Raw genomic sequence first — 23,674 nt, 5'->3', positions numbered from 1 at the left:
GATGGGGGAGACATTGGTTGAGTTGGGGTTTGTGAAGCCCATTGATTCTCACGTTTCCCAACCCCCTAAATGATGATTATTTCTTGGAATGTTATGGGGTTGAATAGCATCCCTAGACAAAAGGCTATTTGTAGATTGATTTAGTCTTAGTCTCCAGATATTGTTTTCATTTAGGAAATCAAGCTTATAATTGATTTTTTAGCTAACTACGTGCAAAAGATGTTGCCCCAAGATTTCTGATAGGGAGTGGGTGCTCAAGGTAGTTCTGGTGGTATTTCCTATCTCTGGAATCCAAAGAAGGTGTCACCTCTATGGTGGTTTTGAGTAGGTCTTCTATCTCGTTAATTGCTTCTCACTTTGGTACTATAGAAAGGCGTGTATTTTCTAATATTTATGCTCCAAGTAATTTGGTGGGTAAATCTCTTCTTTGGATGGATATTAGTTTTGTTTACTCGTTGGATCCATTTCTCCTATGGATTGTGGTTGGCTGGTGATTTTAATGTCAATACCATATTAGATGAAAAAAAAGGTAGGGTTGCTTGGTTGGATCCTTCATCAAATTTTCTCAAGGATAACATTGGTATCTTGATTCTTATTGATGTTAAACCAAACAATGATATTTTTACCTAGACCAACAAGTGGAGTGGCATTGAGGCTATTTCCATCAGGTTGGATAGGTTCTTAGTTTCTCGATATTGGATGAATGTTAGGTGGTCTATCAGCTCAAAATTTCTTGACTATAAGAGCTCTTTTTAGTGGCCTATTAAGTTATCTGTCACTTCCTTTAGGGGCACTAAAAACCTTTCCTTTAGATTTTAGCTGATGTGGTTAAGGGGTCATTCTTTATAAGAGCTTATGATAGCTTGGTGGTCTGAGGGTAAACCTGCACATGGTATAGCTATGTTCACTTTAGAGAAGCTGATGCAGCATGTGAAATTTAGACTTAAAAGGTGGAACAAGCAATGTTTTAAGAACTTGCATACACAAAATATGGAGGCTCAGTGTAGGCTGGAGAGTGTCACTCAGCAGATTGTAGACCAGGGGATGACCTCTGATTTGATCTCTGCAGAGTCTTCAACACTTAAGGAGTTAGAGAAATGGGAACTTTGGGAGGAAATTTTTTGGAAGCAAAAGTCTCGTGTGGACTAGCTTCAGAAGGGAGACATGAACACTGCCTTTTTCCATAACTTAGTCAAAGCTTGTAGAAGTGAAAATTCTCTCCCCTCACTTGTCTTAGCTATTGGAGCTTAGTTTTCCTCCATGGAGGATATTTCTAGGGAGGTCATTAGTTATGTATTCACTCTCTTTACTAGGGGTGATCCCATTCCTATGATTGAGGCAAGGGCTATTTAGGACTATATTCCCCATCTAGTTACTCATGAAATGAATATGGCTCTCTTAAGCCTTATAACTTTATCTAAGTTGCAGAAAGTGGTGTTTTGATGCAGTGCAAGGTAGTAGAGTCCCCAAAGGAGATGCCCTAGCCCTAGCAAATAACCACACAGTGGAAGAATAAATAATAGCATAGAGAATTAGATCCAAAATAATGCTAATTCTCATAATATAATCATAAGATTTACATTCAACATGCCCAGCTGTAAGGCCTTCTAAGTTATGATCAAATAAGCAATTGCAATAGTAATTCTACAAGATCCCTCAAGATCCAATCCCAACTCTAGCTAGTCCAGATCCACATTTTGGTTAGAAACCTTCGAGGAAGATCTCAACTTGTGCTCGCAAGCCCACCAAGAAATCTCCTTATTTTCCAAGCCTCAGTTACTAGCCCTTCTCAAACTTTATCCAAGATCCAAGTGTAAACTGCCTCACATTTAGTGTTGCGCCCACACACTCTAGAAACTTTTCTTACTCAACTACTCCATCTTCCATGCTCTTCTCTAATTTGGATGATCAATCAAAATCCTATTGTAACCTGCCTCACATTCAACGCTTTATCCACAAACTTGGGAAAAACTCACTCTTCAACTACTCTCCACACTCACTCCTCAAAATGAATGAATGCATAATGACAATACAAAGCCCTCTACTTATACCAAACCAAGCCACAAGTCAACCACTAGCAAGTTACATTAAATAAACCCTCACATTAAATAAACCCTCTAGCCGCAAGTTACATTTAATAATGCCACCTATTAAATACATTTTATCTCTTTTCTCTATTTTTAATTCTTTTTTTCTTCTAATTTTTGTCACTTTCTCTCTCCTCCAATTTTTTTTGTTTAAAAAAATTTAAAAATAAACAAAAATAAAATTATTTCCCCCTATATTTTTTGATGCAAGATGCTCCTGGATCAGATTCCCTAGGTAGATAGAAAAGTGTGTCCCACACTTTGACACCAAGAGAAATATTTGTAACCATCTTCATCTTCATCAAAGGCTTCAACTCCATCAAGGATAATAAAACTAACATGAAAATCATCCACATCTGTATCCATCTATCAACCACTAGAATCTTAATCATCCAATCAATATGCTCACTCCCAAGAACAAACTGAACATAATGCTTCATCAATAAATCCACATCCACAACAACAACTAGTGAATCCACACCAATAGGAACAAACTCCATATCAGTAATAATATGTAGATCTCCATCAACACATCCCAAACTCTCAACACCAGCGGTCTCACTTCTCATAGCAAGATGCTCTCTAACATACAAGTCACCACCAACAACAACCAGATCATCCATGACCGAGTGCTCAACAATCTCAATGTCAGACTTAATCAATTAATCATGAAAATAAGTCTCCATCCTAGTATCAACAAGGTTAGGAATATCCTTAGCAACAACCTCTAGTTGCTCTATAGGTTCTGTATCAGACTCCACAAATTGGTCAACAAAACCAAACTCTTCCACCTCAACCTTATTATGCCATCTTCTCTCTTGAATAAGTCTCTTAATGGACCAGACAACTCTCTTCCAGATCGGAAGACTCCAGCTCCACAAACATCAGTGGAATGCCTTCCTCACCCCATCCTTAACTCAATTAGCCAAGATAGCTTCAAATCAAGTAGAAATCTCAGAAAACCTCCTCTACACCACATCACAGAGATTTGTAATCATCTAAGGGTCTAATCCTCTTGGAGCCATTTTCCAAGATTTTTGTAAACCCTCTGCAACAAATCCTTCCCACGCACCTTGTGACAAACCCAAATTGTTTGCAAGTTAGATTGCAACCTGCCACATCGCATGAACAATCAGGAACCAAATCACAAATCCAAGAACACAGATATGCAATACACAAACCCTCTACAACAAATCACCAACAAATTAATCTTACCAAACAAGATCAACCTTCCATCTTTGGAACCATAGATCCATTTGCATGTCCAGCATCATACAAGTCACCACCAACAACAACTAGATCATCCATGACCGAGTGCTCTACAATCTCCATGTCAGAATCAATCAATTAATCATGAAAATAAGCCTCTATCCTAACATCAACAAGGTTAGGAATATCTTCAGCAACAACCTCCAGTTGCTCTACAGGTTCTGTATCAGACTCCACAAATTGGTCAACAAAACCAACCTCTTCCACCTCAACCTTGTTATGTCATCTTCTCTCTTGAATAAGTCTCTTAATCGACCAAACAACTCTCTTCCAAATCAGAAGACTCTAGCTCCACAAACATCTGTGGAATGCCTTCCTCACCCCATCCTTAACTTAATCAGCCAAGATAGCTTCAAACCGAGTAGAAGTCTTAGAAAACCTCCTCTGTACCACATCACAGAGATTCGTAATCATCTTAGGGTCTAATCCTCTTGGAGCCATTTTCCAAGATTTTTGTAAACCCTCCACAACAAATCCTTCCCACACTCCTTGTGACAAAACCAAATTGTTTGCAAGTCAAATCACAACCTACCACATTGCATGAATAATTAGGAACCAAATCACAAATCCAAGAACACAACTATGCAATACACAAACCCTCTACAACAAATCACCAACAGATTAATCTTACCAAACAAGATCAACCTTCCATCTTTGGAACCATAGATCCATTTGCATGTCCTCCCAAGGTCCTGGTACAAACTACCTCAACTTTGATGATTTGTCTCCACGCTAAGGAACAACCTTTTCTTTGGTACCACTTGATGCAGTGCAAGGCAAGAGAATCCCCAAAGGAGATGTCCTAGCCCCCAGAAAATAATACACAGTGGAAGAATAAATAATAACACAGATAATTAGATCCAAAATAATGCCAATTCTCATAATATAATCATAAGATTTACATTCAGCATGCCCAGCTATAAGGCATTTTGGGTTATAGCCAAATAAGCAATTACAATAGTAATTCTAAAAGATCCAATCCCAACTCTAGCTAGTCCAAATCCACACTCTAGTAGAAACCTCCAAGGAAGATCTCAATTGTGCTCACAAGTCCACCAAGTAATCTCCTTGTTTTCCAAGTCTCAACTACTAGCCCTTCTCAAACTTTATCCAAGATCCAAGCGTAAACTACCTCACATTTGGCGCTCTATCCACACACTCTGGAATATTTTCTTGCTCAGCTACTCCATCTTCCATGCTCTTCTCTATGTTGGATGATCAATCACAATCCTACTGTAAATTGCCTCACATTCAACACTCTATCCACAAAAATAGGAAAATCTCACTCTTCAACTACTCTCCACACTCACTCCTCCAAATGAATGAATGAATAATGATAGGACAAAGCCCTCTACTTATACCAAACCAAGTCAGAAGTTGGCCACTAGCAAGTTACATTAAATAAACCCTCTAGCCACAAGTTACATTTAATAATGCCACCTTATTAATGTGTTTTCTCTCTTTTCTCCATTTTAAAAATTTTCTAATTCTTTTTTCCTTCTAATTTTCATCACTTTCTCTCTCTCCACTATTTTTTATTATTTATTTTTTAATAAAAAATAAACAAAAAAAATTATTTCCCCTTTTATTTTCTTATGCAAGATGCTTCTGCATCATGTTTGGTATGAATAAAGGTAAGGCCCCTAGCCTAGATGGGTTCCCTATTGAATTATTTTAGGAATTTTAGGAGATTATAAAAATTGAGCTACTATAAGTGCTCCAAGAATCACATAGAAACAAACAAATGTTGAAGTCTCTAAATCCAACCTTTTTAGCTCTCATACCCAAGACTGATGGAGCCAACAAATTGGATCAATTCAGACCCATTTCCTTATGTAATGTTACTTATAAAATCATCACTAAACTGATTGCAAAAATACTTAAGCCTCTTCTAGGCACTTTGATCTCTGAGGAATGGGGAGGCTTTGTTAGTGGTAGACAGATTCTCAACGGTGTTGTAATTGTAATGGAAGTTATTCATTCTATGGCCACCTCCAAGGAAAAGGCTATGTTTATCAAGCTAGATCTAGCTAAAGCATATGATTGGGTAAGTTCGAATTTCCTAAGTAGAACTATATTAGCTTTTGGTTTTGATAGAGAGTGGGTGAATTGGATTCTCAGTTTTGTAACCTCTCCCTCCTTCTCTATCCTTATTAATGGGGAATCTATGGAGCTATTTACTACTTCCTAAGGGCTTTGGCAAAGGGATATGTTATTTCCTTATTTGTTTATCATTATGGCAGAAGGCCTTGGTAGATTTATTAAATTTTAGGTTAGATAAGGGCTTATCCAAGGATGGAAATGGAAAAATAATCTCCCATCTTATTCTCACCTTTAATTTGTGGATGGCACTAGGATGATGGTTGTGGATATAATTAACAAGGCAAGGAAATTTAGAAGGGAATTAGATGCCTATTTGAAAGCTTTTGGGTAGAAAATCAATGAAGATAAGTCCTCCATTTATTTCTTTAATACTCCTTAGCCTATTCAGAACATGATTGCTAGGATTCTTTGATTTCATATTGGTTCTCTTCCTTTGATGTATTTGGGAGTCCCCTTAGCTTTGGGAGCTTGGCACAATGATTATTGTCAGGGTATTTTGGATAAATTTTGGAGTAAGGTTAGTCATTGGACGTTCAGATGGCTTTCTTTAGTTGGGAGAGTGATCCTACTCAAGACAATGTTTCTTCCCATTTACAGGTGTTTTGTGCAAGTTTCCCCAGTCTCTGATATAAAAGAATTTGATGCTCTATCTTGACAATTTCTTTGGTTAGGAATCTTCTAAGTGGAGTCTTATCAACTGGGAAATAGTTTGCATTCCAAAGTTTGTTGGCGGTCTAGGACTCAAGTGTATGACTCTTGTTGTCAAGGCTCTAGCAGCTAAGTTATACTAGAGGTGGTGTAATAATCATGATCGAGATTGGGCAAATATTCTTACTCAGAAGTATTTTCCATGGGTTGACTGTCAGGATAGCCCTAGACTAATTATGGCTAGAAAGGGCTCATGCATTTGGGACACTCTTAAGAAGGGGGCTTGACTTATTAAGGATGGCCTTTTTTGGATATGTAATGGTGGATCACGTGTTTTTTTCTAGCAATATTGTTGGGATGGATATCCCCCACTCTTTCTAGTTATCCTCATCTCCAACCTCTTTTTCATATTTTTACTAATGTTGGTTGGACTAAGGTGGAACATTTTAAGACTCTCAAACAGTGTGGATTGGTTGAAGTGACTTGCTGGAAAGACTCACATGAGTAGCCTCTAGGTGGATCTATGGAGAGTCGGGCCAAGCTTGCTAGCATCCTCAAGGGTAGGTTCTACATTTTTGCTAGGGATAAGGATATTCTTGCTCCAGGTTTGAGTCCTAAAGAAAAAATTAGTGTTGTGTAAGGATTTGCTCAATTAGATAGACAAGGTCATGAATTAATGGAAGTGCCCTAGTGGAAGAAGGTTTGGAATAGCTCTTCTTGGCCTAAGTGTAATTTATTTTTATGGTCGGTTACTCAGAAGAATGTCTTACTTGGGAAAACCTTCAAAAGTGTGGATTTCGGGGGCCTTCTTGATGTTCCCTCTATATGCAAAATGAGGAGTTTATCTCCCACTTATTTTTTCCTTTATCCATTTTCAAGAGAAATATGACATATGTGGTGGCAAGTGTGGCATCATGGTTGCTTCCAAGCTACCTCCCTAATTAAATTCTAGGAAAGCCTTGGTAGACCTCCTACTAGGTCTACTATCCTCCATGTGGCTTGTGCTATTGTTCCTACTCTCATTTTCTAGAATATTTGGTTGGAACAGAATCATAGGATTTTTTGTAACTCTAATTTGGGATTTATCCAACTGTGGCAGAAGATTATGAGCAGTCTTCAGGAGACCATCTATGCTAAGTGTGATATGTTTGAAAATATTTACCTTGGAGATTATGGTATGGTGAGGAATTTGGGCTCAATGGACATGAGAGTGGGCAAAAATGTGGCAAGATATCTCATTAGGTCAAGAGAAGGGTTTTGAGAGAAAGGAGGTGGAAACCCCCTCCAATGTTATCTTAAAAATTAATACTAATCGTTCTGCTTGTAGGAATTCTGAGCATATGGGTATTGGAGGTATAGGCAAAGGTAAGGATGGAGAGGTTATCTTTCTTTTCTCTGTATATAAAGGTGTGCATTCTAATAATTTGATGGATTCCCTTACTATTAAGACAATTATTGAAAAGAGTTGTGCTTTGGGACGGAAGAGGATTATATCTGATTCGGATTTTCAGATTGTTGTAGAAATGTTAAATAACCAAAGGGTGGTTGATGTTATCTAGAAATTAGCCATGATTGTTAGAGAGATATTGTATATGTGTAAGTATGTGGATTTCATCTCCTTTAGTCATATTCCTAGGGAATGGAATGGAGTTGTTGATGTTTTAGAAAAATGGGCATTAGAGAATGGAGTTGGTTGGGATATTGCTAAAAAGGATAGGATTCTTGGCGATTATCTTGAAATCTTGGAGGAGTTAGTAGAGAAGGATAAGGTTGAGTAGTTGTAAATGTGTTTCTCTTGCTTTGTTGGGCCTAGGGCCCTTTGTATTCCTTTGGCTGAATGAATAAAATTTTACCCCATTTTTCACAAAAGAAAACATAATATAAATAGCTATAAAAAAAATATTAAATTAAAAATTGATACATAGAATATTTAGCGAAAATAGAGTTGTTATTAATTTAGGTTGAGTAAGGGGTTGACAAGAATGGAGTTTAGGGAAATATTTTTTGAGAATAGGGGGATTCTTTAGAATGTCATGGACGTACATGCTATGAACAAGGTTAACTAAGTGAAGTTCTCATGAACTAACTAACTTAGTAAGGATTATTTGCCTCATTACATAAATCCAAGGAATGGGCAAATCTTAATGTTGGTCAAATGACGTTTCAAGAGTAATATATGACATATTTCCATCTTTTCCTTTGAAACTTATAGAACTAAGTTTATTGTTGTGGAAGGGAGGCAGAGTGTTTAGTGCCAATCCAACCCTATCACGACAAGGAGACATTATATTTATGCATCCATGCAGAAATCCAAAATGAAGTAAGTATATTTGATATTAAATACTAATCAATGTAGTTAGAGATGTATTCTAGATTCAAATGAGTTAGAGTTTTAGGTGACTCTACAACACCCCCAGGATCAAATGAAAGACCAAGATAATTTCTACAAGAGATTGGCAAGAAAATTGCATGAAGATGAAAAAATACTATTATTGATAATGGACTTGATTGACATCCAATGGATTGATTTGAAATGTACATAATAGGCCTCCTTATATAGGAGAGGCAATAAGAGACAAAGATAAGGAGAAGATTAGCTATCACCCACACAAGGTGGAGTCACATGTCCATGAAAGGTGGATCATCCTCCATTGTGCAATGAACTATGTGTGATGATGAGGATGATAATGTGATAAGTACACTAAAGGTGGAATGAGATAACAACTATGATCACCCAGAGTGGAATTCCCCTACACCATGTGTTTAATTGAGGTGCAAACTTCCAAGTATCTCAATCACATACTACTATGAAATGCATTATCCTAAGTAAGCTTAGGTAAGTGTAATTAGTGAATATTTAATTACACCAACACCCCACCTTAAGTGCAACTTAGGGGGATGCACTTAAAATCACAATGCAAGATGGGTCCCAACTACGAGGCCATTTTAGGTACCCATGTACAATATGAAAAGCAATACATGAAATGTAATCTCTCATAAAGTGGAGAAAGAGAGAAAACCTCATGGGAAAAACCCTCCCCGAAAAAGAGAGATGAAAACAAGATGCATGGATGGATGGAGTACTCAAGAACCCCCCCCCCCCCCAAAAAAAAAAAAAAAAAATTGCATACATCATGTATATACAAAGAATGATCCCCCCGTAGGAAGGAAATAAGGAGACATGATATTCCCCCCCATAATGAAGAAGCTCCAATGTAAATGAAGAGTACCTGCAAGCAAAATATAATCCAATGCCTACAAGAAACATGTCTCCCCTTAGGAAGAGATAAATACATCAAATGATGAAGAAGCCACTCCATGTAAAGAGTAAGGAAGGAAGAAGAAGGTCTCCATGTATGCATCTTTGAAGACTGAATAGGTGTCTCCAAGCTTAAAGATTTTGTCACACCATCAAGATGACCTATCTGATCTGAAAAAATAAGAGAACATGAAGAGTTGGGAAATCCAATCTCCAAAAAAGGTGAAGAAGTATCTTGAAGAGAAACATCCTCAGATGTATTAACCAAATCTACATTGTGAGACTCATCTGAAAGAGCATCCAGAAATTCATCCCACACTGCAAGATCTAAAGCATAAAGATCATTCTGTTGAATAGTAGAGCTCATGTCTAAAGAAGCAGGAGGTGGAGGAGTAGGAAGTTCAACACTTGTCTCAAGAACAAAATGATTCAAGTGTCCAATGTTCTCCTCACATGAATTACTCGCCCTTGATAAAGGGTTAGGTACATCATGAATATCATCATCATTGTCAACAAAATGTGTAAAAGAATACAAGCATGATGTATGATCAAAAAATCTCATAGCTATGACATCTCTAGTCTCCATGTCCCTAATATAGATATAATTAGGAATGAACTCAACAATTTTACATTGTGCCCCATGAGTAATTTGGTAAATGGAAAGGAGATTAGTGGTCAAGGATGGTACACAAAGAACATCATTAAATGTACCATCTCCCATAGGAAAGAACCTTTCACACAAACCTTAATGTATGTATTATTACCCATCAATATAGGTGGAGAAGTACAAGGCTCAATAGAAGAAAACATATCCATAGAAGATGCCATATGATGCGATGCACCTCAATCAAGAAGTCATTTACCTTGCTCAAGATGCATGGAAGCAATGAGTGCTTTTCCTTTGCCTTTTGATGATGATGTAGATGTAGCAGCTGTCTAATATTGAGAAGAAGGAGAAGACACTAATGAGGGCAACTAGATATTATTCTTTTGAAGAATTTAAGTGAGCTCGTCAATCTTCTTATGGAAAAATTTATGCTCATCGTGTCCTAGCTTTTTTCAATAAGCACATTTATCTCTCTTTCTTCTAGATGTTTCCTCTCTTGAAGAGGACTTGGATTCAATATTATGTTGTGAAGGAGAGTCATCACCTTTTTCATGTTGCTTAGGATCCTTGTGTTGTTTGTTTCTTTTTCCTTTGGGAGCCTTTGGAGAGGAGTCATTTGCAACCAACACTTGATACTTTGAAGGTTTCAATTGACCCATGTGTGCTAACTTTTCTTATTCCCTTATGAGTTGAGCTGAAAATTCACCAAGAGAAGGCATTTTGTATGTGTAGACACCTAAAAAAATTTAGAAAATAAAGTATTTTTATTTTTTGAAAAATCTCTGATGACATCATCATTAATTAATTAATTAATTAATTTTTATGCCATTAAATCCCTTTATCTTAATTAAAAATATTTAATTAAGGAATCCCTCCCAAAAATGTTTAAATCTTAAGACCACTAACCTCTTCCAAAATCTTCTAATCCTTCTTAATTTTGATTAAAGGCTAATCCCATCATTTCCTACCCCTAATCCCAACTCAAAATATTTAATTAAAGTTAAATATTAATCCTCATGTTTATTAAAAAAGTTTTAATAAATATCTCCTCAACCCAAACCTTTGAAATAAATAAAACTTTATTTATTTCCTAAAAATCTAATTTATCCTCATCCTAAGAAGTTCTAGACTCTTCTAGAAAGTCTTTATCCTCATCCTAGGAAATTCTAGACTATTCTAGAAAGTCTTTATCCTCATCCAAAGTCTAGACTCTTCTAGAAGATGTCTTTAAACCTAATCCTAATCCCCTCCTAACCTTGTCACATTCCCTAAACATGGGTTAAGAATTACTAACCCAAGCCAAAGTTAACAAATATCTCCTCCTTCACCCACCCTCATTAAATGCCATCCACTTGCCTATCCCTAAGCTAATCCTAAACCATCCTAATCCATCCTCTAATCATTTGCACAAGCCTAAGAAAGCTTAAAACCTTCGTAATCAAGTCCAAGTCGAAATTGCTCTCATCACCCTCAAAATATCTCAACCATAAAACTTTATGAAGTCCACTAAGTCATAAATGACTCTTACAAGCCCTTTTATGGCTCTTACAAGTCATTATGAGGGTTTTTATGAAGATTTTATCCCTTGAGCCTCCTTTGTTGACTCATCCTTCCCCTTTCCTCCATCCTCTCACCATGTGACATGTGTCACTCCTTGATTGGCTATAAGAAAGCACAATCCATGTGCTCTCCTCTCATGTAATCTGAGCCCTCCATGAGCTTTTTCCCATCCTTGCATCTTAGCCCTCAATCCCTCAAGCCTCTTGCCTATAAATTGGATCCTTCCCCTTTGCAAAATAACACAATCCATGAAGTAAAGTTATAATGCTATTTTGAGAGCCAACTCCATACTAAAGCCATCTATCCACACCAAAAATCCACAATCATCCATTGAAGCCTTTGGAAACATATTGAGCATACATCCTATCTATTTAGACAAAGCTACTCAACAGGAGAGCTTCTCATTGAGAGAGCCCATTAATGGTTCATATTCTCAATTGAGAGTTCATCTTAGTCTATCTTGAGGTTTATGAATTTTGTTTAGTTTGTAGAAGCTTTATTTAAATTTGGTTTCTATTAGCATACTAACATTGCTCATATACATTTTGGCACACCCGGTGGGACCCCGCATGGGTCATCTTCATTAGCTTTTTTAGTCAAGTTTTGTATGTCATTTGCTGATTTTGGCTAATTTTGCTTGTTTTTGTGATTGGTAGGATTGTATAAATTGGTTTTGTAGGTCCACATGAGCATGAAGAATACAAAGGAACTCATAGTATATCTCATAGTGTTTGCAGATTTTTCAAGCTTATAGGTGGACAAAGAACTTGGAATTCTTCTTCCTCTTCTTGTCTATATTCTTCTTATTCCATCTACTTCTTCTTCTTCTTATTGTGGGAGATCTTGGCCATTTTTTTTTAAGGAAGCAAAATCATACACACTTCTTTTTAGTGCTTAAAACGAACCCCCAAATCATACTTAAATCCATTAAAAACTAAAAATTTGCCAAAAAAAAAAATCTTTTAACAAGTGAAACTAAACCAATCCAATCATTTGCATCCTTGCAACATCAAGGTTTTAGATGCATTCATGCAAAGTTAGGAACACTTCATTTTTGGGAATTTAAAAAGAACTTCAAGTTTCCATTTCAAAAGGTTCAAAATCAACACTAAGTGCACACTAAAATCTAAATCAAACTCAAAGCATCAATCAAGGATAAAATTAACCTCATTTGCAAATATTTTAAAGTTCTTTTAAAAATCTCATGAAAACTAAGAGTCCTAAATGGTTGCCAAAATTGTCCTAAAAAGCTTTGTTATTTGTTCCAAACAAATGTCTTGTTGCAAAATTTTGAATGTTTCTTAGGTTTTTCATGCATCAAAACAATCTAGGAATATCATTTTTGGGGCTTAAAATATGCAAACTATAACACAAAATCTTGAATGAAAACTAAAGTCCAAAGAGTCATTTTCACTTTTGAGTCCAAAACAATCTTGAATGATCTAAGGTTAAAACAAAGCACTTCAAAGTTCTTAAAACAACACACAAAATCTCAATCTTGAATGCTCAAAGGAAAAAACTTGAATGTTTAACCACTTGTCTTTGAATGCATGTTGCTAAAATCACTCTTGAATGCCATGGATTAAAATCAAATTTTCCTTGAATGCATGATTAAAACAACAAATCCAATCTTGAATGCCAAGGATCAATTAACCATTGCAATATCAAACACTTCATTTGGAGCTTTTAAAATTGAACAAAACAAATCTCTTTTCCACATGCAATTTAGGCAAAGTTTGATTTTTGGACATTTAAGAAACTTCGTTAAGTTAAACACAAATTTGCAAAAATCAATTTGAGTAGTTCCTTGGACTCACCTCTTTTCTAATCACCCATCAAATATTAACCATTGGTTGCAATCTCAACGCCATTCATGGGGATGGGTCTACTTGAAAAAGGTGTTAAATGTTCCACAATCTAACTCACTCACTTGGTCTTTGAACTTTTTCTTTAACTTTATCAAAAAATTTAAATGACCAAAACTCTAGATTAAATCGATCACACTTCAAGTTTGGGCACTAAAATTGAACAACTATTGACGTGGAGGGCCTCCGGGCGCGCGCTTGACAAAATCGAGTCTCACACATCTTTGCTTTGGGCTTAAAACAAAATCACACCAACTCTTGAATGCTTTAAAGGAAATTAATCAATACTTGACGTGGAGGGCCTCCGGGCGCGCGAGTTTGCTTTTGTTGACCCTAACTCTTCTTATTGTTTGCATTCTTCGATCGATTTACTTTTGTTGGCGCTTCAAGTTGGAATTAAACATTGTCTCTTAAACATGAGTGCTTGCAAAGTCTAGATTAGCACACATAAGAGTCAGTTGGTAAAAGAACAAGCATGTTTTTTAGCCCAAGGTCATCCAAGTCTTCTCTCCCCTTGTCGTCTTTCGAGGCCATCTTGGGTGCATAAGATTAGGATCCAAAATCTTGTCTTAGCTTTTTAGGAGGCCTACTTGGGGATTTCATCACCCCTTGGGACGACCTCAACTCCAGCATTTCAGCGGAGTATAAAGATCGGGAGGTGAATCCAAAGACACCTCTCTTGGGATCAAAATTTTGTCACTCGGGCTAAGCCTCAAAGAACTTTATACCCTTGAGAAGTGAAAGAGGAGAAGTGGGTTACCGCTCCTCTCGGTTGTGTGACATCTTTTTGGTTTCATCTACGGATTTGGGCCTCACGTACCTTGCGTATATCGAGGACTCCCTAGCTAAACCAAATTTCATCCTTGTAGAAAGCTTCCTAGGATGTTGGTGTGTTTGACGTGCTTGCTCCAAAATTTTGTCTGCTTGTTTGTTCATAGCTTTTGAATGAATGTTTGCCAACTTTAGTCAAAACTCCAAAAAAGCAAAAATCTCCCAGCTCAAGGCATACTTAGCGTAGTCACTGCCTTATCAGAAAATCATCCAAGCTCCCCCGCTGCAACCGAATCTATCTAGTTCTTTGCCTTAGAACAATCCCAAATCCAAAGTCCATCCAAATCATCCCCCCAGCCAGCTAGCAACCCAATCCAAAATCACCCAAGCCTTTAAAGAGTTGTTTTTACTCTGCCAGAGTTTGCTATCCAATCAATCCTATCAATCAACCAATCTCACCAAGGTTATCCCTCTGACAGAGCATTGTCTAGGGTAATCTAGCTTTGTCACTTGCATCCCTCATCACCTTGAGCTAAAGGTTGGGATCCACAAGTGGTCAATCTCGTGTCATGTCCATAGGATCATTAGTCTATCCTCAAGTTGACACAACCACCACCAAATCCAGCACATAGGAAAGCAAAACTCTCACTTTTTGATAGCATACCCTTGAAGTCTTCCACCCACAAGACAACCAAAAATCTCTAGCCAATCCTCCTTAGGTCTGTCATGCAACTTTGACTCTCCCTAGGAAATCTTTCATTAGCTAATCCAAAATCTGTGCTTAACCCAAATCCAACCATGAGCTTCTGTGTTCATCCATATGCAAGACCCCATCCCCATCAAACTCATCATCAAAGCATGAAGTACCAATCCTATCATGATGTGTTTGGTCACATTGTCCTTGCTCCCGCCACCTCCTATTCCAATGATGATGAAAATCTTGTTGACTATGACGGGTATATTGAAAGCCTTAGAAACATTCCCCCAAGCATCTCCCAAAATCCAAGAGTTATTCCAAACTATCTAGTCATGCCATCTGATATTCCAACTTCCCCTCCATCACCCCATCAACCAAGCTTCCAATCTTCCACCCCCATCACAATAGCTATTCCTGTCAATCCACCTCCACCTTCGACACACGAGTCTCCAAGGAATCTCCTAGAGGAAATACAAGAAAAGTTGCCTCCAATAGTTGATAAGCCATGTCATCTAATCCAACCATGTGAAGTAGTCAGTGATGAAGCTTCCCCATCTATAATATCACCTCCATCTCCCATAGCTATCATCCCCATACCATCCATCAAATTGCTTAAAATCCTTCCACTTCCCACAAGCATCAAAATCCCACCACCTATCAAATCCCTCCAAATCCTATCCACATCGCCTCCAAGCATTTCCCAAATCTCTCGTAATGACCCTTTTGCATCCATCTTCTACTCACCCATCTCCACTACTGAATCCCCCATCTATCCATCCGCTACCTTTGAAGAATCCATCCCTTCACCTCCTATCGCACCATCCACTCCAAACCAATCCTATCAAGATCCTGCCCAAAAGCATGTTGACATCCCCCAAAGCATAAATGAAGATATCATCGTACCATGTCTTCCATCCATAGTGCAGTAACCATCTCCTCCATCTCCAAAACCTCAAGCCATATCTCCTCCACTACAAGATATCTTGTTATCCCACCAGCTACATCAAGATCCTATCCTTCCATCTCCCCCGCTCCATGCTTCCATCTTACCACCTATCCAAGTTATTCCACCATCTATAATCTACCCTCTTGGTTCACTTACATTCATCCACGGTGGCCCTCTCTCAGTAGAAGAATTAAGAACAGTATCTCCCCATTGCAATACACCTAATAAATCACTTCTACCATTTTCTGCAAGCAAAAAGTTTCCTCAGCTTGTTCAAATGCTCAATCGATGGCATTATCAAGGTCAAGGTTTAGGACCACAAGAGCAAGGAATCAGAGAGCCTATTATTGCACAAAAAAATCTAGGATTTCATGGTCTTGGATATGTATCCAAAGGATCACCATCTAAAGGTGTTGGTACACCACACCCCCAAACCAAGCCTATCTCCAAGCCCACCATGCCAGCCTCCCATCACTCCTTCAAGAAATCTTATATCATCCCCCCTCCACCATCTTTGCAACCCAAAACAACCTACCATATCCCCCCTTCATCTGCTAAATCCATTTTGGGTCCCTATGTCCCAAAATCTACCATCCTCCATCCTCCTATTAGCCATCATAAAAATCCTATTCCATCCATTCCTATGCAAGATCAACAAAGGCACATATCAGGGCACATCATCCATCATCATCCCCCTACATGCTCTTTCATATCCTCTCCATCTCACAAAGCTTCTCCTAACCATCTTCCCAAAGCTTACCATAGCAATGTGAATGCCAACTTCAAAATGCATAAAGCTAAAAATCCACATTCTAGGCAATCATATGTCTATTATAAAATACATATTCCAAAAAGGCAAAATCCAATCAAAGAATGCAAAACAATGCAAAAGCCTACGAAAAGAAAATCCAAAACCATGTGGATCCCCAAGAAAAAAGTTGAAAGCCAATGCATAATGGCATCCACCATTGCTAATCCCCCATCTAGTGACTCATGTCCCCCATCTCCTAACTCCATCTTGGGTGCCTATATCCCCAAGCACACTTCCACAAATCCTCCATCACGCCCGCATCTACCATCTATCCCCCATATGCTCTTTTCACACCTATTCCAACATGTGCCAATGTTGCTCTTGCAAGCATCCCCATCTCATGCTCCTTTCCAACCTTTTCATCCCTCCATCTCCTACCATCAATCCCATCTAATCCAATCTATTGCATAAATCACACATCCGGTGTACCAATAGCTAGCAACAAAATTGAACATTCCAATAGCTAGTGAAAAATCCCAAAAAAGCCAAAATAGCTGAAGAAAGCCAAAATCATTCCAACTAAGTCCAAAGTCAAAAAGTCAAAAAAAAAGTAAAGAAAAATAAAGTGTCCACTGGTGAAAACTTGGCAATTCAAGCGCCTTGGACAAGTACCATGATGAAAACTTGGCAAACAAGCGTCATGCGTAATCCCGCCATCTCTAGCTTAGCCTATCACCCTCATGCTTTTGGTCATCTCTTGACATCGAACTCCATCTTCCAATCTATCCACCTATCCTCCACCCTCCATCTTCCATCTCACACCATCCACTTATCTCCTGTAGCTTTAGCCAACCATCCCAGCTATCGTCCATCTCCCTAGCCCCTTCAGCTTTTTCCATCCTAGCTTCAATCCTATCACATCCATCATAAGACCTCCTTCTGCATGTTATCTTCTGATTGGGGGCACTATATTCCTTGGAGATCTTGTCTTGTCCATCCTCCCTTGTCATTGGTATCTAGCTCTAGGCTATCCTCATGCAAACCCAATGTCATCTCTTTATATCCATCATAATCCTAGCTATCTACCATCCTATCCATCCATCTCATCCTGCTCCTCTAGCTATCCTTGGTCACAAAATCTCTCCTCATCATTGGATGCATCCTGCCAAATCCATATCTTTTCGCTATCACCCCACCCTTAGCTTTCGCATCTTGCACAACATCAAACCATCCCGCTATCCTCTCATCCTGAGCTTTTTATCCATTTGTATCATACCTATATTGGTCTGTTAGCTTGTACCATATCTTGATTAGCCCGCTTGTAAATATCTTGGTCTGTCAGCTTGTACATCCTCTTTAGCTTAGTACCGTTGTATCTATCCAGCTTTTGCATCAGTTCCTCCTTGATCAGCATCTTGTACACACCACACAGTTTGTTTAGCTATTTCAATGCATCCTTTAGCTAGATCTCCTGTCACCAAAGTGTTATCCTTCTTAGTTCAGCTTGCCAGACGCACCACTCATCCCGATCCACCAACTTAGGTGTTCTCCGATAGGTCCTTGCAAGATATAGCTTTCCTCAAGTCTGATCTTGGTCCGTTAGTACCTCGTTCTACCCATCTTGTTGGCAAACGGCTCTCTTTTGGATTTTTACTTTCTTTTAATTTGGAATCTCCCCTTTTGGGTCTTGAAGTATCTTTTCCAAGCAATCTCCTTGTTCCCTCCTCAAGGTTGCCACGATCTTCCATATCATGGTATGCTGCGAATGGGGCAATTAGAGTGTAAGGTCTTGATCAAGTCTTTCTTTTGTTTTTCTTTTCTGCTTGTGGGTTACCTAGTGTCGGTTCCGCACTGCTTCCTCTGGGATTCATGTGTGATGCTCGGGCAACCCTTGCGTATTTGTTTTGAGTTAGTTTGTCAATCCTTTGGACAGTTGGTGAAAAGGCCTTGATGTTCTTGGTAACCTTGGCAATTAACCAATAGTCCTATAGCAAATCTAGTGCTCAACTACATGGTGGTACTTCTCTTTGAAGTATCCCCCCGCTCAAAAAGCTTCAATGGTTTTCCTTCATCTCCATTATCCCCCATCCATATCCAGCATCCCTCTCTCCTACCCCAGCTTATGCATCAGTATCTCTTTGAATCACTCATCACTCTTAGCTTTAGGGATCCACAATCTTAGTCTTAGGGATCCACCAATCCAAATCAATCCACCAAGCCTCATCTTTCGAGATCCACAATCCTAGTCCTAGGGATCTCCGAAACCCATCTTCCACCAATCTGACTCGTTGAAATCCTGTTGCATCAGCTTTATAATCCCCTCATCCATCTCCCTATCTTGGATTCCTTTTTATAGCGCTCCACTCCTTCATCCTCCACCTTCCCTAAAGTCTTAAGCTTGCTTCCTCTTATGCATTTGATTCTCCTTTATCATTCTCCCATAGTGAGAGTTTGAGCTAATTCAGCCCCTTCTCTTTGCCAATCTGAGTCTTCTTGCTCATCTCAAATTCTTGTACATTTCAAGAAGTTGTCGAGCCTCGCTTTCTCTCCCCGCCGCCTTCTTGAGGGGGCATCTCGCAGTCCATTCTCTCCTCTTCTGCTCTAGCCTTGGGCATCTTATTTTCTTATCTTTGATGCCATGCCACTTGCGGCATCACATCAAAGAGGGGCAAAATGTAGACACCTAAAAAAATTTAGAAAATAAAGTATTTTTATTTTCTGAAAAATCCCTGATGACATCATCATTAATTAATTAATTAATTAATTTTTCTGCCATTAAATCCCTTTATCTTAATTAAAAATATTTAATTAAGGAATCCCTCCCAAAAATGTTTAAATCTTATTTAAACATTATTTCCTTATTTATTAATTATTTAATTAATAAATTGACCAAAAAATCCAAAATAAATAAAAAATTTATTTTTTGCCCAAAACTTGGCCAATTTTCTTAAGACCACTAACCTCTTCCAAAATCTTCTAATCCTTCTTTAATTTTGATTAAAGGCTAATCCCATCATTTCCTACCCCTAATCCCAACTCAAAATATTTAATTAAAGTTAAATATTAATCCTCATGTTTATTAAAAAAGTTTTAATAAATATCTCCTCAACCCAAACCCTTGAAATAAATAAAACTTTATTTATTTCCTAAAAATCTAATTTATCCTCATCCTAAGAAGTTCTAGACTCTTCTAAAAAGTCTTTATCCTCATCCTAGGAAATTCTAGACTATTCTAGAAAGTCTTTATCCTCATCCAAAGTCTAGACTCTTCTAGAAGATGTCTTTAAACCTAATCATAATCCCCTCCTAACCTTGTCACATTCCCTAAACATGGGTTAAGAATTACTAACCCAAGCCAAAGTTAACAAATATCTCCTCCTTCACCCACCCTCATTAAATGCCATCCACTTGTCTATCCCTAAGCTAATCCTAAACCATCCTAATCCATCCTCTAATCATTTGCACAAGCCTAAGCAAGCTTAAAACCTTCCTAATCAAGTCCAAGTCGAAATTGCTCTCATCACCCTCAAAATATCTCAACCATAAAACTTTATGAAGTCCACTAAGTCATAAATGACTCTTACAAGCCCTTTTATGGCTCTTACAAGTCATTATGAGGGTCTTTATGAAGATTTTATCCCTTGAGCCTCCTTTGTTGACTCATCCTTCCCCTTTCCTCCATCCTCTCACCATGTGACATGTGTCACTCCTTGATTGGCTATAAGAAAGCACAATCCATGTGCTCTCCTCTCATGTAATCTGAGCCCTCCATGAGCTTTTTCCCATCCTTGCATCTTAGCCCTCAATCCCTCAAGCCTCTTGCCTATAAATTGGATCCTTCCCCTTTGCAAAATAACACAATCCATGAAGTAAAGTTATAATGCTATTTTGAGAGCCAACTCCATACTAAAGCCATCTATCCACACCAAAAATCCACAATCATCCATTGAAGCCTTTGGAAGCATATTGAGCATACATCCTATCTATTTAGACAAAGCTACTCAACAGGAGAGCTTCTCATTGAGAGAGCCCATTAATGGTTCATATTCTCAATTGAGAGTTCATCTTAGTCTATCTTGAGGTTTATGAATTTTGTTTAGTTTGTAGAAGCTTTATTTAAATTTGGTTTCTATTAGCATACTAACATTGCTCATATACAATATGCACTACTAAGGGCATCCATAGTAGTATAGAATGTGGAAACAAAGATTGAATATTCAGGACCTAGCTTGGAAAGAATATATAATATCATTTGCTCATCATCTTTAATAATACCACAATTAGAAAGCTCCAATCTAATGAAATTTAACTTAGAGAAAAAGTCTTCAATATTGTCAAAATCACGTGGACTTAGACCTACAAGCTCATTCTCCAATTTGAATTTTCTTATTCTATCAGGTTTACCAAAGATTCCTTCCAATGTTGTCCAGGCATCATGAGGATGTGTGTAGGATGCAATATGATATAGCAAATGATTGGAGATGGTAGATCTAAGAGAGCCAAGTGCTTTATTTCTTCTATCAAATCATTTCCTTCTTTCTGCAACACCTATAGCTGGTTCTAGATCCTATCCAAGAATCAGTCTAAGTAATCCAATACTCATCAACTGATTAGAAACAACTTGTTTCCATTCATGATAGTTATATGGAGTGAGTAATGTAACTTTTGAAAAATCCATAATGAATCAAATGATGACTGAAATCAATTGACAACTCCTTCAAATTATTGACTCAATTAAGAAAACTGAAATCCAAGTATTCACCAAGTTAAAATATAGCCAAAAAAGACCTATTTCTGAAAGTGATATGTCCACTCAAAATCTCTAAAATCTTATTACAAGTATGAAAAGTAGAGGAAAAATCATGCACTTTCAAAAAAAAATTGCACCTGAAAATGTTATCAGATGTGCCCAAACAAAGCCTTGAAAGTTGCAGAAAATAAGATTTGCGATTTTCAGAAAAACTTAGAGATAGAGATCCAAAATCACCTGCACCATTGTGTAGATTGTAAAATTCTACCCCAAAAAAAAATTAATTTCTCGAAAAAAGGAGTTTGTATGAGGGAGATATCATTGTTTGAAAATCGCCCCTAAATTTTATTTTTTCTAAATCACCGCCACTGCACCTTCAAAAATCAAATGGTTGTAGATTTGACCTTAGATTTCAGATTTGGATGAAACAAAATTTGATTTAAGGATTTTTGGACCTCCTCTATATGATGCCAACCTCTGATTTGCACCAACAACCTCCAATTTTCACCTGTAATAGAAGGTCACAAAATAGGACTCTTGAAATCTCCTCCAAATTGTGATGTCCAAATTGCCAAATGCTGCACCAACAATTAGTCAAGCCAAGATTGCACTTCTTGAGAAGAAGTATTCACACCATGAGAGCTCTGATACCATGTTAGAGTTTTAGGTGACTCTACAACACCCCCAGGATCAAATGAAAGACCAAGATAACTTCCACAAGAGATTGGCAAGACAATTGAATGAAGATGCAAAAATGCTATTATTGATAATGGACTTGATTTACATCCAATAGATTGATTTTAAATGTACATAATAGGCCTCCTTATATAGGAGAGGTAATAAGAGACAAAGATAAGGAGAAGATAAGCTATCACCCACACAAGATGGAATCACATGTCCACAAAAGGTGAATCATCCTCCATTATGCAATAAAGTATGTACAATGATGAGGATGATAATATGATAAATAAACTAAAGGTGGAATTAGATAACAACTATGACCACCTAGAGTGGAATTCTCCTACACCATGTGTTTAATTGATGTGCAAACTCCCAAGTGTCTCAATCACAGACTATTATGCAATGCATTATCCTAAGTAAACTTAAGTAAGTGTAATTAGTGAATATTTAATTACACCAACAAAATTAATTACTATAATATTTATGAGATTTCATGTTGTTGATTATGTGGTGTTAGGAACATGGTTCAATGATCTAATATATGCTCTTGATTATCATTGATGCTAGTAAATGATGCTAAATATATTTTTAATGTAGACGAGTTTATTATGAGATGTTGAGAAGATGATTATATGTGAAAAAGGGTGATGTGCTAATATTTGAATACACGAGAATGGTTACTTGTTAAAATTATATTTTAAATGAATTATGTTAAAATATGTTTTATATGTGCTTCATCTATTTTTTTTATATGAGCAATTACACTTGACATGGGAATATATAGTGGTTACAAGTACTAGGCATCAACTCCACCTAAATCATATGTCTAAGCATGCTTACATATATAAGAGGGGTTACTTAGAGATGGCATATTGACTGATTTCATTAAGATTAGCCTCATCATGCTTAGTTGAGTGAAATTTGTCCATTTTCAAGATTCAAGTCTAACCCTGGCTACCACCATTAGTAGTTTTAGTTACCCTTACCCTATTTGAATTTCCTATAACAAGTGTCCTTATGGTGATTTTTTTATTAAAATAAAAAATAAGTTTTAAAGGGATCCAAAGTCATATACAATAAGATTACAATAGCTAAATCATTAAATCATAGAAACTACATTACAAGACCAAAAGTATATACAACAAAAAGATGGCCAAAAGAATAGAAAGAACATCAACAAAAGGCAACACAAAATAGGAAACCAGAAAAACACAAACAAAAAAATTAAAAACAAGATCAATAAACAAAATGTACCTAAGCTAAATTCTTGAACAACTTTGTTGCCTTTGAATTCATTTGGTTCATATTGTTTACAACCTTCTTTAACTCAATGATATCTTGAGGAAGCTTCACCACCTTTTTCTTGGTATTATGAAATAACAAAATGATTCTTTTCAACCTCTATTCATATCTCCTTATAAGTGGCATTCTAAGACACTCCTTAACAACCCTTGTGGATTGGATCTCCTACATTTTTCTTATAAGAGTCTTCTACTTAAGGTCCTGACATTTTTTTCATGGAAATCCCATCTATTTAGGCAATATAAATCCACCAAGATTTGTCTATTAGTATCTAAAACCCCTATAGTAATATCGTTATTGGAAATAAAATAATGTTCACTTAGTTTGACAAAGGTGTGAGAATTATCCTCCTTCTATCTAGAAGGACATAGAGACTCT

The sequence above is a fragment of the Cupressus sempervirens genome, chromosome 3, assembly GCF_028749045.1.
Source record: "Cupressus sempervirens isolate cs-2001-9-10 chromosome 3, ASM2874904v1, whole genome shotgun sequence".
NCBI lineage: Eukaryota > Viridiplantae > Streptophyta > Pinopsida > Cupressales > Cupressaceae > Cupressus > Cupressus sempervirens.
This window is presented reverse-complemented; position numbering follows the sequence as displayed.